We start from the raw sequence: 17,269 nt of genomic DNA, 5'->3' as shown, positions 1-17,269 counted from the left end.
ATTTGTTGGCTCTCCCTGTGTCCTGAGATTTCATCCTCCACGTGAAAAGATCCTGTCTAGGAGTGAGGACCCACCTTTCTCTATTTTGTATGCTCAACCTGCCCTGCAGGACTCTATATGGGGCAGATTAGCACAAACTGCTTGATGGGTCTGCAAATTTCCCTATTAGCAGCGTGTGTGGCTGGTAATGCTGTGTTGTACTCCTTAGTTACACGTAAAATTCTTCTGAAGCAAAAAGACAAAGGCAATATTCTTTGTCGTCATTCTCAGTTATTTCAAAATTGCTACCCACAGCAGAGCATCATCAGTCATTAGAGTCACATATAGGAGCATTATATTCACTTTGCGGTCTCCCAGCTCCATCACCAAGGACATCACAGTCACAATGAGACATAATCAGTGTGCTGTTGCCAATTTCAAGACATTGTAATTTAGCAAAAAATTTCCTGTGTTCAGAGTCCTCTGAAGTTGGAGGAGCTGCTCTGAATTCCTCTGCATTCCTTTTATCGAGTTTGGTGTAAATGGCATGGAGGGAGAAATAAGGCGTGAGGACCCTCTTTAGCACTGCCCTGTGACGCCCAGGAATTGCAGGGCACGTGTGCTGCATAATATCAGGCACGACTGATACAAGGGACAGCAGGAGAGAGCTGAGGAAAAGGCTCAACCTTGAGTGACCTTGCTGTTGTGAATTCTTAACTTGCTCTTCTCCCTGTTGTGACTATGATAAAAAGATACTTCACACGACGATAGTCTTTTGCATGGAAGTTTTGGGGAGAAGCTTCAAATGACAGAAATGTGAGGCAGCTCCTCTGTATTTTTTCCAGACAGCATTTAGCTGCTCTGATCTTTAGTCCTGACTGGTGAGGGCTTAATGGGTGACATCAAGAAAATCCCACCCCCCTGTCCCTCACTTTTACCGTGCACAACCGTATTTACACAGAGCTTGGTGAGCTAAGGAGGTTTTTAAATGCTTTGTTGAGAGCTGGGGAGCATTTGACCACTAACTGCATGCTGGAATTTCATTTATAATGTATCTTACGGCAACATTTTGCAACTTACAGCATTTAAAAGCTATTTTTCACTCTGAAAAAAACCTGCTAACACTGGGGCTCAAGAAATTCTCTGTCCTGTCTAAAAGAAAATAAAAAGTGTGAATTTTCACAATCTGGAAGTGGGGCTGTTCCCAGAATCTTCCCTCTCTGCTGAGAAGAGAGAAGATTGCCCTCTTCACCAAAAACACTGCTTCCACTGGTCCCCTCCCAGCCTGGCCAGATTGAGTCCTTATCATTTTTGATTACCAGTACTTTGACTTTATTTACCCTCTGCAAAATGTTTATGAGCATTTGTCCATGCACTTAATGTATGGAACTTACTTCGGGGTCCTTTGCATGAAGGGATATAAACATAAACGCAGACAGATTTATTGCAGTCTAATTATAAAAATGTCAGCAAATAAAATGCACGTTTGACAGGGGATAAATATCAAATAGGAGCAAAGCAGACAGCGGAGAAGGTTGTAAGACTATAACATGAAACGTTTTGGTTTGACAGCGACTATAAAACAAAATTGTACTTTGGAGACTCTGGGAGTCATTTAGCAGAGGTGGAATCGCCTTGCACCAGCCGAGCACGGGGAGACGGGTTCATGATGAGACCACATCGCTACAGAGGGGAATGGTTTGTGATCTGTCACTTCCATTTGTAAACTGACATTTAATGTAAGGGGAGCGCGATACTTCCTTGATTGGTTTTCCGACACAGGCTGCGGGCTGTGCCTGCACGTTGCTTAGCAGCAGCAGGGCAGCTGGCTCCAGGACCGGGCTGCTCCTCCTGCCTGCCACTAGGACCTGCTGGGCCCCCTTAGCTTCCTGTATTTATGCCTCCAAGGAGAGGCGAGGAAAAGATGCAATCTGTGTTTTGCCCCTAACCGGGTGTTAGCTTATGAAGTGATTTGCCCAGGGAGAAATAACAAGAAGCTGCAGTGATCCTCTTAGTACCCCACATGCTCACCCACTTGCATTTTAAATGCTTCGTTGCCACTGCCCTTTCCTTGTGTCTGCTTGTGTTGTTCCATGAGTGCCAGCTGCCTCCAGGACTGTCACCAATACACACAGCAGAGCAGGCATCCCACTCCCCACAGCCCCAGAGCCCAGTGATTTTCTCCAGCTCCTGAGCTTGAGTTAAGCCTTATCTGGAGGGAGCTGGAGTGTTCCAGCTGTGGGCCCCATTTCCATGTCAGATAGACTTAAAGAGAAGAATTTGAAGGCTCCCATGGATATCAGAGAGCAGATCTATAGCTCAGCAGCTGACTGTGATGCTAATGGACTCCTCTGGTGCTCTCCATTGATTTTGTGGAAAGGAAGAGTGTTAGGATGCTTTTCCTAAGGAAAGCACATGGCTTTTTTTTTTTTTTTTTTGTAGCAGTGAAATAACTGTTCAGGTGTCTTGCAATATTTGGGTTTGTCTTTTTTTTTTTTTTTTTTTTTTTTTGTGCTATTCCCTCTTTCCTTCATTTTTGGGCTTCAGTTTCTCATGAGGTCCCCAGGCAATTACTGGGGCTGTGGTTGCTGCAGGCATTGTTCACTTTATTGCAGAAATGCACTCAAATCCTGGGAGAGATTTTGTTTTAACGGCCCAGTCAATACATGATGCTTATTCCACCTCAGCATTACATGAGATTTTTAAAACATACTTGTTCATCTTAATGCCCCTGTAAGTTTTCTGAAATGCTTAATATATCCTATGGTTTCTAAACATTCAGCACAAATCCAATATTCTACTTTCACGTAGGCATAGAAACCATCAGTGTTTTATTGGGGATCATATCTCAACATGTGTATGCAGAAATTCAAGGTAACCAGTTTGAACAGGGGTCAAAGTGCAGTGGCTAATGGGAAGGAGCATGTGGGAACAGAGTTTGCCTCAACACAAGTGGAATAAAAGCTGAAACTCTCCCATACCACAAGGTTGCAGGGGAGTGGGGAGTTGTGGAGTGGAAACTTTGCTCCTAAAGTTCTGGAAGAATTGATGTGTGAAATTGCAAATCTGGTAGTATGAGTTTTTAATAATCTATCAACTCAAGGGTGGCACTGTGTGACTGAAGAATAGCAAACACAGTGTCTGTATTTAAGAAAGGGAGAGAAACTGGGAGAGAAGTGTGTACAGGCCTTTTAGTCTGACATCAGCTCTACAGAATCAAAATTCTTTGGACAAAATTTTTATGTCCACTTTGTGATAAGTTGTGAAAAGGACATAGATTACATCAGGAAAGTATTGGCTGTATAGATAAGGAGCTTTTAGTGCCCTGCTGATATAGCCATTTGTGGAATATTCGTTCTAAAAAAAATGTGAATTAAACAGGGACACATGCAGATGGAGGTATTACAGAGATCAGGAGAATGGAGAGCCTGATTTACAAGAGAAAGTTAAAGGAGCATGGCTTGTTGATCATAGCAAAACAAAGGCTTAGCAGGGTATCATTTCTGCCTGTAAAACTTAAGGGAGGAGAAAGGACTCTTTGCACTGGAGAACAATAAAACCCATGGAAATCAAAATAAGTTTTCCAGCCGTTAAGACAGGGAGGCTGGAAGCTTTTTGGAGGTAATGGCAATGAACAGAATCCAAACTACTTTCAAGCCACAACTCAGTAAGTTTATGGAGAGATAATACAATGTAGTGCATAGATAGCAGGGACTGCACTTGGTGACCTCAGGGATGGACTTCCAGTCTGTGTAATGTGCAGGGACTCCATTTCAAATTCCTCATTAACTTTCTGTGTATTTCTTTTTCCTTATCTTCTTTTTAAAAAAGGATTATCCTGTAATAAACAGGGTGGTGCCATCTGCCACAGTCTCTGGCACAGAAGGGAGGAGTTGCTGTTTTCATGTTAGTTAGCTGTATTGAGCAGGGTGGGGGAAGGATTTGGGGTTGCTTCCATCTGGCACTGGGCTGATTGAAGGTGAGAGCTCATCTCTTGAAATTCAGTGAAAAAGCGATGGGTAAGGCAGATATAAGTTGTGAGAGCCTTGAAAATACAGACCAAAGCAGCTTAGGTTTGATGTGGCTGCTGAAGAGAGGTGAGAGAAGGGCTGTGTAGAGCGGAAAAACATAGTCTGAAGGGAAGGTAAGAAAATTCTATTTACAGTGTTGTTCTCAGAGGATACAAGCAGGGCAAAATGGCAGTTTTCTGTGTTAGAGAGAAGAAAATTAGAGTTGATCTGTGGTATAAGATGATGAGACACTTAGATGTGCAGGGGAGAAGGATGACCCTGTTTCAGCAGAGGGAACTGCTGTGATGATACATTGATCTAGTGAGAGTATACAGGGCAGATCAAAAATGATACCTAGGTTCCAAAGCTGGGAGAAATTGAAGATTTTTTCCAAGGCCTTGGTCTCCTTCCACCACTGACTGTTCAACTGGAACAGATTAGCAGAAAACCTGTCTTTTAAAGTATTTAAGTATGGTTGCTGCAAGCTCAGTTCCCTCCTTCTGGGAGAGGAAGGCTGGTGGGCTCACTTCTGGGAATGTGCTAATTGGACCTCATCCTCTGGCACCAGGAAAGAAGAACTGGGGCCTGAATAACCATGCTGAGGCTGGCCTGAAATTCATGGGAAATTGAGAAAAGGTCAAAAGTAAAGGGTTTAAATCTGAGTTTATTTGTCTTGTATGTTTGGTCTTGGGAAGTTACATTTCAGGTTTTCCTCTCCAGCCATAAGGGTCAGAGGTGTTTTTCAGTGGAAGGTGTGCATCCGAAATATTTTTTCCAAAAAGTAATTCTCAGACTAAGTTTGCAAGTGCAGACTCCTCAAATTAATAGCAGTTACAGAACTGATGGTCAAAAGTACATGTAACATAATTTTACACTGCATCACAGCGACCCCGGGAGTTTAGGATCTCAACTAGATACTGCAAAGTTTGCACTTGCACCAAGAGAGTGGTGCAAATTTGGTGGGCAACTTATTGGAACTCTATTTTTCTCACTGCTGTTTTCCCCACATCCTCTCCCCTCGGCACTCTGACCAAGTCAGGTCCCTATGCTAAGCAGTTTCTGCATTGATCACTCCCTCTTCAGTTCTTCCTCAGAATTAAGACTCAGAGGAGATTCTGGTGCATTTCTGAACCACTAAAATCCTGGTTTCATTTTTCATAAGTCTCTGATGCAGAGTCCTCTTGTCTTTCCTGGTCAGAACTATAAGATTTGGCTTTTGTAGAGTAGTCAACTATGAAAATACTTCTGATAGTTACTCACATCCCATTATCCTTTCTTGCTTCTCCTTTATTTTGAGAGAGTTTGTCTGTAATGCAGTTGATCCAAATTAAGGGTGTGATAAAGTGGATGATTAGAATGGCACTGAAAGCTTTGTGCAGAGAGGCTCAGTCAGGCCTTCATTAGTTTAGCTTAAATCACTTCAGGCTACTTTGATTCTAAGCAAGTTCACAGAGGATTTTTATATTAGTTTTCCCATATATCTCCATTCAGGCAAGCCCTAAAAGAACCAGCAGCATACACAGCATAACTTCAGGAAATGAGGTCTTCTAGGGATGAAGGGTACCTCTAGAGAGCTGAAACTCTACAGCAAAAGGGGGTGACACAGAGGTGGCAATGGGCAGCCACAGCCTTTCCCTCTCCTTCAGAAAAGCTTTCCCCTGAGCTAGCAGAGGCTCAGACTCAAAGAGAGAAAGTGACAGTAAATTAAAATTAAAACTCTAGAGTACAGCCTGTAAGAAATATCAGTTTCACTTTCTGAGCTTCAAGCATCTGCTTGTGTTACTTTCCAACACTCCAGATATTGCTCCTTCTCTCAGTTTCTCCAGGTGTAAAATGGGGTAAAAATACTGACCTCATTTGGAAAGTGTTTTAATACCAGGCACTAGAGAAGTTCCAAGAGTTCATTATCACCATTATACTGCTGTTATCATTCTGTGGTTTGCTTTACTGGAGTAATGACCCATTAATATTATTTTGTTGACTGTACAGATGATCTTTCAAAGCAGCAGTGAAATGTGCTATTAAGAGCTCCAGACAACTTACTGTCTTAATTTATAAGCAGATGCAAGCAGTAATAAATAAGAGATTAAAATGAAGTAATGGTCGAGAAAGTTTTTACATAAAGACTCTAATCTCATCTTGCTCTTGCTCTCCTCAGCCATCAGTAGCTCTTATGCTTCAAGACACAGGTCTATGGATGAGGAATTGGCTTCTCTTTCTATTGTTCTGCATCCACTGCTGTTGCAAACACTAAATTAATGCATAAAAAAGAATCCCTTGAACAAGGCCCCTGCTCACATATCCTGGAGATATTGCTGAGGAATTGGCCAAGTGATATGTGCAGATTTCCCATGTGGTGCAGCTTTGCTGGAGCTACTGTAACTCCCCAGGCTGCTTCCTAGAGACCCTGAGGAACTAGCACAGCTCTCCTCTTTAGTATGTTACAAGCAAGACCAAGAATGTTTGAAGAGTGATGTCAAAATAGGTAACACATACTTAAGAAACACTGTGATACACTTTACCTCACAGTAGGAAGAGTTTGATAGTAACCCTCCTTGCCCAAACACTGCTGAATGTTTCATTAGCTGAGAAATGCAAAGCTGGCTTTTCCAGCTGAGACTGCAGAGGTGACGGGGGGTCTGTGATGTGGGACAACAATTATTCTGTCTCAACACAAAAGCTCGGCCAAAAACCTTCACCCAAAAAAAGCCCAGTTAAAGAAACCTAACCCAAACAAAGTGGTAGTTATTGAAATCTGAAAGAAAGAAAAGAATATACTGTTAGTTTATGGAATACACTGCTGTTTTATATCCAGCAGACTAACTATACTGATAAAAATAATAGCATAGTTCAAGGTATCATAATTCCTTGGGTTTTATTTACTTTCTCAAGAGATGAGGCAGAGGCACAGCAATTAATGGTATCTCTTGCCACATCTGAAACAGAAAGGGATACAAAACATATATCATCCTGTTATGAGCTCCTCTGAAAAAAAGAAGGGATTTTGAAAGATAGATTTCCAATGGAAATTTTTCTTTGATTTTTTTTTTAAAGGTAACTGTAACAGTCCCTCATGTTCCAGTCCCAGGAACCTGAGGTCCCACTGCCATTCTTGGTGTACCTGGTGCTCAGCAGAAAGGATGGGTTAAGTTTCCAGTTTCATATCATCATTATTTTCTTTCTCTCTTTTTATTTTTTATTTGTAAACTTCAGAAGTGCAGGAGAGAACGTGCTGCTTTGCCTTCCCTGTTCCCTGCTGACTTCGTTCCCCTGATCAAAGCGAAAATAAGTAGGGCTGGTTTGTTTAATAGAGAGGGTCTTACCCAGTCACGCCTCTTTGTTTGCCGACATAATTGAGGAGAAGACAGCTTAGGGAATAGTGCTGCTTAATTGCTCTCACAGACGCTGCAAGGCACTCGGTAGGGTTGGGCTAAATTGGTCCTATTGTGGATTTTTGAAAAGCCTTGGTAACAGAGGAGTCCAAAAAATCCCCACCCCAAGCCCTTATATAACCAGTAAAGTAACCTTCACTGCAGCATCAGCTTTTCCCTGTGCAAAAACCCCCTGGAATGAACCAGGGAAATGCTGCATCAGAGGCACTGCAGCCCCATTCCCACAGATCTCCAGAGGGCACAGAGAGAGAAGGGGTAGAATTGAACATCTGGGTGTAACGTCTCATCTATTAAAATGTTCAGCCTTTTAACAAAGTAAATGTATGGCAGTAAAAGCTTCCTCCCTAATGAGTCCCGGAGTGCGCAAATCACTGCTTCTCAAAGCAAGACCAGGCTGTAACTCTCTTGATTTTAAATCAAAGGTTGGCTGTGATTCCTCAATCCTTCGCAGTCCAGAAGAAGTCAGCAGAGCTGCTAATTGGAGCACTGGTTGCATCTTTTTGGCTTTAAACCCTGAAATGAAGGGCAGGTCTGCTCTGCACATTGTGACAAAGACGAGACCTCAGGTTCCTGGCGAAGGCTTTTAGATGAAACAAATGGAAAAGGGCTTCCCAGGGACAGACTCCCCTGACCATGGAGCGAACGAGCCTTCAACAACTTGAGGATGACACTGAGGGCAGTGCTGTCCTTGCCCTGGGGGACTACAGGCTGGAAACTCAGAACTGTACTCTAATGATGCTATTAGTGAATTCTCAGACTGAACCTCTCCTGCTTTTTAGAAAGGTCTTAGTCCTGCAAAACTATTCTATTTTCTGCTATTAATAGGTAATTCAAACACAGTATCGATAAGTATTCTTACTTATTATTCTATACTACATTGGGGAGAGAGGGAGATATTTTGTGACAGTGGGGACAAAAACCTCTTTCTTTTCCTGTTATATTCATTAGAGTTCCTTTTGTTTACAATACTGTCTTACTCCATCAGAGGTATGGCAAATTGTCTCCTGAAGGAAGCAATGAATTCACTAGACATACACCTAAACCTTGACAATTATTGTCTCTCGCTACATATTTTTTAAAGCCTTGAATGCTATTAATCACACAGCTGAGGAAAAGCATATGACCTTCTCTGTATCCATCTTAGAAAGATCTCATGTATTAAGAAGCTGTCTGCCAACAAGAAAACTGCAAATGGCTGAGCAACTCAAGCCCCCATAGCAAATAGAGTTAGAGAAGCCACTAGGAACCCCGTATCTGTGTACAAGTGCACACCTAAAGTTAAATACGTGGCTTCCCTAAGACTGCTCACAATTTGGTTCTCTGTGCCTGCATTTCATCCCTGCAAAGATAAAATACTTAAAAGCAAATGTGTGAACACATCCTTCTCTCAGGTCTTACTTTCTTCTGAAGCTGTTTCAAAGCTTGCCTTTCCTAGAAGTACATCACAAATATTCCAGCCAGGTGGCAGAAAACATTATAGTGCAAGGCTAGTTAATAATTGCAGGTTGTTTGATATTTTTGCCACTAATCTGGTGCCCTGAAGCCTCTTCTGGGATTGCTGCTTCATTGCAGCTCTATGGGTTGGGGACTAACGTTGTGTATTGATCTATTTTGAAAAGGAAAGATGTGCTGACAATACTACAATAAGTAATGCCAACATTTAACATTTGGCACATACTTGAAAGCCTCTCTGCAGTAGACAGAAAAGCCTGACCAGTATTCAAATTATAATAGGAAACTATTCTAGTTCAAACTTAAAGGAAATGGCTTTTTGAAGCTTCATATTGCTAGAACTTATCGAGCATATAACTTCAAACAGAGAATATGATGGAAGGTTAGGAGGGGATTTTTTTTTTTTTGCCAGACTTTCTCCTTTATTTTGCTAGAAATGACAGCTGAGAGTAAACAGTGGCTCTCCACAAATTTGAAAAGATGAGAGACATTTTAACAAGGAAAGTTTTCACCTTGACATTCTGCAAGTATACCAGAAGGAGGAAAGAGTTAACAGGACAATAATGGGATGGCTCCCCTGGTATGTCCTTATCCTTCAGAACTTAAAAGCCCTGACATAGTTAAAAAGTATTTTCTCATGAAAAAGAGGTTGTTAAAAAAAAAAAAAAACAACAAAGAAACAAACCAACAAACCACAACAGATTTAAGCTTGTTTCTTCTGGCAACAGTGCAGAAGCCTCCCTTTTTCTATTTTGGAGGGTCTCCAAAAGTTTTTTAAATGTGCCTTCAAAATGGCTTTCACTTTTACAGGTATTTTAGTAACTGGGAGCAGGGAACCCACGTTCAGTGTGGCTGCTTCTCTTCAGTTGCCCAGCAATCTATTTTTGGTTCAGTGTCGTAGAGCATCATTATCAATGATCTATCCAAATTCTAAGACAAAAATCACAGACGACAGAAAACCTGCCAAATTAGTAAATAATAAATCAGTTTTTGAGAGTGATCTGGATCCAATGAACAACCAGAGTCCTTTGAACAAGACAGAAAATATGAGGTCCAGGAACCAAGAAAATAGGTCATGCTCACTGGCTGAGGTGACTGTATTTTTGAAATGATAAACACCTCAATGTGAGCTGTCTGCAGTGGCTGAAAAATTAAACAGGAACCTTGAATGTGTGAACTGGAAAAGAATGAGTTCATGCAGATATTACCACTACCCAGAGAAATAAAGGCAGAGCATTTTTCAGACATTATGTCACAAATTTGAAAATGCTTCTGAAAAAAAAAAATTACAAGAATGGTTTGTGTTCTAGAAGTCCTGGCTTACAGGCTAAGAGTGGCTCCATCTCATTAGTTTCTTTGAGAGGAGTTGGGAAGGGTCTTACAAGTACTCACACTGAGGCAGCAGAAGACACGTCATGGAGAATGTCACAGCATGATCTGAGCCCACTACTGGGCTGAGAAACACTCAGAATAGAAAATAGGCAAAATGATTTCTATAATCAACAGCTTACCACACACCATGGTGGATTTCCCAACATTAAATACGTTTTTAAATGGGTTTGAGCATCTTTCTAAAACTTAAAGCAGCGTTCAGTCCAAAGTGGTGGAGTCTTCAGTATGGTCACTGCCTGGGGGGTTCCTCTGGAACTCTTGTCTCATGCTGTGGATTCCCATACATATTGTCTCTCTCAGGCTACTCCCACTCATGAGCCAAAAGAAGAAAGCACATTTGTGGGCTTGTTCAGCCTGGGGAAGAGAAGGCAAAGTGGGGGAAGATGCAGCTGCTGCCTGGGGAGCCTCCAGGGCCAGGCTGCACCCCCAACCTGCCCCACACCTGCCGCAGGTGGGGAACAGACACCAGGCACTGCCTGGCCATGGCCATCCTGCCTCCTGCCTCCCACCATCTGGAAGCACTCGACTGTGTTCTTTTAGGCTAATGTAAAGCACTTTACACCAAGCAATCAGCGATGGCAAGTAGATAAGTCCTTCCCTTTCGCAGTGGAGAGAAACTATTAGAAGTACTTCTCGTGAAAGGAAGTGCCCTTTCAGAAATGCTCTTTGGATTTAGGGACTCTGCACAGTCCTTCATCTGTCAGCTTCCTCCTGCATTCCTCACATTTGATGGTTCACTGCTTTTAGATTTGCTTCTGCCTGGCTATCTGTTCCTGTTCTCCTGTGACTAATATTTAGTTGTACAGTACCACTGGGAGCCTCTGCAATGTGGTAGCATGGTATATATGGGACTCGGAGGAATTCTGAAACGACCTTTTTAAAAAAACAACAGCATAAAATAAATTAGAAAAAGGAAGCAGCTTTTGAGAAGGCTTGGTGCTTAGAGCAGCAGCTACAGAGAAGAGAAGTTAACTGTTTCAGAGAGGTTTTTCCCCATCTGAAGTGGATGGGGAAACTTCTTGAGTTTCAGTATTTGCTCAGGTACCAATCTCTTGTTTCACCTTCAAAACTAGAGCACTATGGTTGCATATTTTAAAATATTTAGTTTTTTAAAATTACTGGTAATCTGTTGCTGTTGCCCAGCTCTGGAGCTGATGGACAAAACTGTAGAAGTGCATCATATACAGGAGTCAGTGGCCAAATCCTATGTCCTTCTGGGGACAGGTAAGGGATGAGTGTAAGGAATGATTCACCATTTAACAGAATTAAAGCTCCACTACTGAGGTTTAATATATGGCCACAAACTAGCAGACAGATCCAGCCAAGGGCTGTCAGTCTCTCTTTCTCCTCTCTCTTCCCCTGATGTTCCCCCAGAGAAGCACAGATCCTTCAGGGTGCAGTGGTTACTACAGAAGTAATCTGATGATGAATGTTGCTTTTACAAGTAAGCCTTGTGCCTTGTTGTAGCATGTGCTAGAGGTGGCATGAGGGGAATAGAAGGCTCTGCCACTTAGTATAAATTATTTGGGACAGAAATTTAGTGCTTAATATCTTTGTAAAGAATCTAGTGAGTGTCTGGATACTTCCTGGGCAGACTATTAATTGCCCTTTTGCTTTTCTGTTTTATATTCATAATCCAGAACAGCTAGCCCTTGAGTAAGCGTAAACTGCACTTCCATCATATTTCCATTTGGGTTATGAATATAACACACACCTGCAGTCTCAAAAGCACATAATTGCAAAACCACATTCAAACAGGGACTGAATAAACACTGTTGCTGATTCTTAATGAGCCATTAATCAGATGTTTAACTACAGGTAATTCCCTTGAGCACTGGTGTCCCAAGAAAAATCTGTATTCCCCCTAAGTCATAGAGAAGCAGTTGACTTATGAACAGGAAATTGTGAGATACAGGCTGAATGAGCAACATTGGCTTCCCATGGCAACTCCTAACAGGTGCCTAAGTCTCACTGCCATGAGGCACAGGCATCCATGTCAGATAAGGGCTTTTTAGGAGCTAAAGACTTTTGTTTTGGTTGTCAAAGGGTGTATTTTGGCAAGAGCTGGGAAGATGCTCTGCTTGCCTCCTGTCAGTCAGTGTTACCAGCTTTCCATGGATGGGAGTAAGAGTGTGATTCCTCACACAGTGTGAAGTCCTGCTCTGGAATTCAATATCAAAGGAGGGTGTGTATTTCAGCTGCATTTTAACAAGGGATGGATAATTTTATGGCCACTGCTGTTTGTAGCTTTGCATGGTAAATTAAGGATAATAAAATCAGGTATTTCAGAGTGTACAACAAACTCTGCAGGGGTTAGGAAGGAAATTTCTTCCACCAACAGTATTGAATTGTTGTTTAGCTAGACTGAAATGGACATTTCTTGCATGAAGAAAATAAGAATTTCAAAATTTTATTTAAGTCCCAATGAGCCCAGTGCTATATTTTGAGCATGAGATGCTGTGCTGAAAAATCATTGTTCAGAAGCACCACAGTGTTCCACTAGAACAGAACAACATTTGAGTTAAAAAAAAAAAAAGAAAAAAAAAAGGAAAAGACGATAAAAGAAAAGAAAGGTTTTCCTAATTTCTAAACTTGTGTCAAAACGTGACTGGTTTCATTCCCAGTTTCGCTGGCACTAAAATGTCATATTGTGCTAAGATGGGCTGGTGAGTTACTGATGTTCATGACAGATCTGCTGTAAACAGCATTTTGTAAAGGACGTGGTTTTAAGAGCTTATCCGTTTCTCTTCATAAAACAGCCACACATTTTCCTATCAGCCAACCAATGAATGCAGTTGGTTTTCCTCTGAAGAGCATGCACATGGAGGTGAAGCCAACCTACACATATTAGACATCAGAAGAGCTCCAGGTTATTAGCTATGGAGAACAAAAGGTTTTAGATGATCTCTCCATCTGTTTCTCCCTCCTGTGCCAGACACACGGTGTAACAGACCGTATCTTCACAGACATTTTCCAGGTGGAAAATGTGCACACAAGAAGCCTGTGCATCAGCTCCTATATCTGTTTCCCAAAGCATAAGCTCCTTCCATCACTGCTGAAGGAGCCATATCCCAACAGTAGACATTTGTAAAGCTGGCAGTTAGTGTCTCATTTGTGCTTTTAATCCCTAGATGTTGTTTCCTCAAAGGATGCTCGGTTTAGCAAAGTAGTTATATAACAACTTGTTAATTAAATACTCATTGACGGTCCATGCCTGCCATTTTTTGTGGGTGTGTACAAAGACTGCTTGAGGGCACAGTGATTGCGATTGTGCTTGACTTCTTGCTGCATGGGATAGCTGTGCTCCTGCCTGTGTTGCTCCATTCCTCAGAAACCTGTGTAGAGACTGGACTGGAGGTGGCTTTAGGAAGACTTTGGGCAGCAAGGCACTGCACTGTTGTACAGCCATGCCCCAAAGTGCTCCCAGACCTGGGAAGGAATAGATGGAGAGGTTGCACAGGTCTTCCTGTGAGTGGTCTGCCCAGCAGCCACCAGCAGAGTTGCCTTAACAAGCACATCCCACCAATGTGGATGCTAAAGAACATCCACGTGACTGAAACACGCACCATTCGCTAATGGGAAGGTGTTATTCTTCATCCCCTCCCATGGGAAGTGTGGCTTGCTGTCAACAGACCCTGGATGTGCTGCTGCTCTGCAAAGCGCTTGTAGTACAAAGGAGAGGATATACCTTTCATCATTGCTAGTTTTACCTGCCAAAAGAGAGCTACAAGTTTTCTCTTTTGTATCCACAAATCTTGAAGTTCACTGCGATCTGTCTAGATGGTTTCTCCCTGGTAAAAAAAAAAAGTGTTTTGAATCTAATAAATAATCCTCAGGAATATTTACAGAAGATACATAAATGCCAGCACCTCCCCTAAAGATATAGTTCAGTGTCTTAAAATCAACATATGCACACTGGGTGACTGTTGTGAATATTCTCCCTAAAGAAAAACCCAGCCAGGCAGGCCAGCAGGGTGCTATGCAAATGTCTGAAGAGCAATGATCTGCCTTCATTGCAGGCTTAATTTATGAACTAGATTTATTTGGTCTTTTTATTGAATGAATTACTGCATATCCTACTTCTTCCTCTGTCAATAGCTGTGTCCAAGGAGAAGGCAAAAAAATGAAGGGCAAATGACCCAAAGCCTGGCACCACTTTGCATGTGCAAAATCATTGTTTGCAAATACCAGTTTGAAACTGGTTCCACTTGATGTTTTGTACCCAGAAGAAAGAGGCCAAAAAAAAAGTAGGCACTGCAGTTGAGAGTGAAACCCTCTCCCATGGCACCCACAGCAGAGCTTGGCATTGCTCTCTGCTACATGGCAGCTCAGCCACAGGAGATGCTCCCCACTCCAAACTCCTGCTGCTCCCTCACCATGACCCTGCCCAACATCCCTTGCTCTCCACTGCCTCCCAGGGAGCAGGGCCAGAGACACAGCATGAGGAACTGGAATGGTGCTCCCGAAAACAGTCTGAGATTGTAGCAGAAATAAAAAAGATCAGGAAAAAAATTACATTGTGCACAACATGTCTTGAGCTTCAAATTATTGTCCCCTGCTATATGCTGGGTGCTGTTGGGAACCTTTTCAGAACTGTTTGGAGGACATAACTGAGGGTCCTTCACCTGTAACTCTGCAGTGCCACATAAAGATCCTCTTCTTGGAGATTTTGTTGGCAAATAATTACTTTTTTCCTTTCTAAATTGCAGTTTAGGGATTCCCCCGGCTTCTGCACCTGACAATTGAGGAGAATGATCTAAATTCTAGTATCAAATTACAGACAAGTAATAGACCTAAAACCACCTTAATGTATAATGAGTATAATGTTTAGCACATACCCAAGAAATATTCTTAGCACTGTTAGATCAAACATAATAAAAGTGTCTCCATTAAGTTATGGAGTACTGAAATCACAGCAATTCAGCATCTTGTCATTGTAACAGAGAAAAAGAGATACTGAGATATTAGCCCTGATCTTCCAATCATCTCCAAACCTGTAGGTATTACTATTGAGGCTTTTTGCCTGCATGCTTTTTTTATATATCTATTTATTTTTTTCCCATAAAACACAGATGTTTAGCCTGTATTGTATTCATATGAACAGATCAGCCAAATAAGCATTCAGCTACTGTGTGCATGTAAGTAAAATCATTTTGCACGTAAGAAAAGCAAAAAAACAGGCCCATAACCAATGAAACTGTCAGCTGAACCATCAGAAAAAAGAAAAAAAAAGGATGCATGTAAACATGCATTCCCTGATAGATGCCTGATCTCTGATGTTGGCCCTTTAGTGTGAGATTGATGTGGAACAGTTTTCAGTTTTGACATTGTGTTGGACTCATCAGAGATGCTGCCATTTTTGCAAGGAGAGAAAGCTGGTGTCTGGCTCAGCAGGCAGCAAAGGAAAGCAGCAGAGACTCGAGGAGGTCTGATATGCCTTTCTTACAGTACAGCCATTTGGGATTTCTATCTGCAATACTTTCTACTGATCACACGTTGCCTTTTCCCTCAAATACCTCTTGTGCCACGTTTACTCTTCTTGATTGTTTTTGGGACCAGCTCCAAATAGTACTCATTTGCCTTTAATTTCAGGGGTGTTTTGAGAGATGCAGGGATCTCTCAAATACTTGAGGAATAGTCATGAGGATGGATGGATGATTGTGTAGGCTCTGCGCACACAATGGGGTGAAGCAGAGCAAAAGTCTGTGCAACACGTAGCATGGGGATATAAGTAGCAGAGTTTAGTTTTGAACTAATTTTAAAATAACGGAATTTGATTTCCTATGCTCCTAATTCTGCCTAAGTGAACAATATAATCAAATTCCTTCAGACCAAGCACACTGCAACCCCAAACATTTAAGCAGAGTTGAAGTGTCACTGAGGGCTGAGCCTGCCTATGTAAAGTTCCAGTGATCCTCAAGTGCCATGGAGGCGAAGTCTGGGCATCACTTATATGGGCACAGAAGAGAACAGAATCAAGGCCTTTGTGTTCAGTAATTTTGACATACTAATGTATTCAGCTCCCAATCACCTAAGCATCAAAGCAATTAAGTGTGGGGTTTCGGCAGTGCATCTTAATTGTGCAGCCTTCCCTGCAGAGCATAGATGATCAACCTCACATGGCAATGCAGAGCTCAGGACAGGGAAGTCCATCTCCTGTTCAGCTCCTGTATCCTGGTTAGGAGTTCTCCTTCCTTGCGGAGACATCAGTTGGTGCTCAGGGCCCTGTACCCTCGACCTGTTTCCCCTTCAGTGTCTTTGATCCCATTATTGGTAGTGTCTGACCTTGAAACACCCTTTATTTTTTATTTTTAAGTAGATTAGGAAGAAAGCTTCTTGGAGAGCTTAAAAGACTGTATGCTAAAGATGATTTCTGCAACCTGATATGGATTACCATAGTTACTCTGTCTGAGCATGGCAGCTTTCCAACTCCTCTGCCAGGAATGATCTAAAAGCTTTTCTTTTATTGTGTCTTGAAGTGAGAGCCTGGCTTTAAAAAGCTTTCAGAATTCTAATTCTTCCCTCTGGTTTGTTGGCAGGGGGAGTCCAGCACCGCTCCATCTGATGTCCGATATTGCTGATAACCTACAAACAATGCATTCAGGATCTCTGATTGTGCATGTCCAATCACTTAGTTAATTGAGAACACAGGGAGATGCAGCTCATGGCATCCCCATTATCTCTCCAATCTCTTATTCCTCCAGTTTCTTTCCAAGCATAACTGTTTAGGGTTTGTGGCACTCTCACTTCTTCATGGAACATGTGCATTTGCTGGGCCAGATCTCTAGTTAGCAAGAGCAGCAGAATGTAAAGGGCAGTCTCTTGAGTCTTGTTATCTTCTTATGCACAGTAATAGCACAGTCTGCATGCCATTCATGATTTTTATTTAATAGAGTTTCCTGGTGTGTATTTTAGGATTCATTTAAAAATACATCAGTGATGAGCAGGGTAGGAAGGAAACTGAGCCAAAAATTCTCTCTAAAACTAGACCAATAACTCTCCTCCTGCCTGCAGCTGACATTTAGGAGTATTCTTAAATCATTT

This window comes from Chiroxiphia lanceolata, chromosome 15 (assembly GCF_009829145.1).
Source record: "Chiroxiphia lanceolata isolate bChiLan1 chromosome 15, bChiLan1.pri, whole genome shotgun sequence".
Classification (NCBI taxonomy): Eukaryota; Metazoa; Chordata; class Aves; order Passeriformes; family Pipridae; genus Chiroxiphia; species Chiroxiphia lanceolata.
This window is presented reverse-complemented; position numbering follows the sequence as displayed.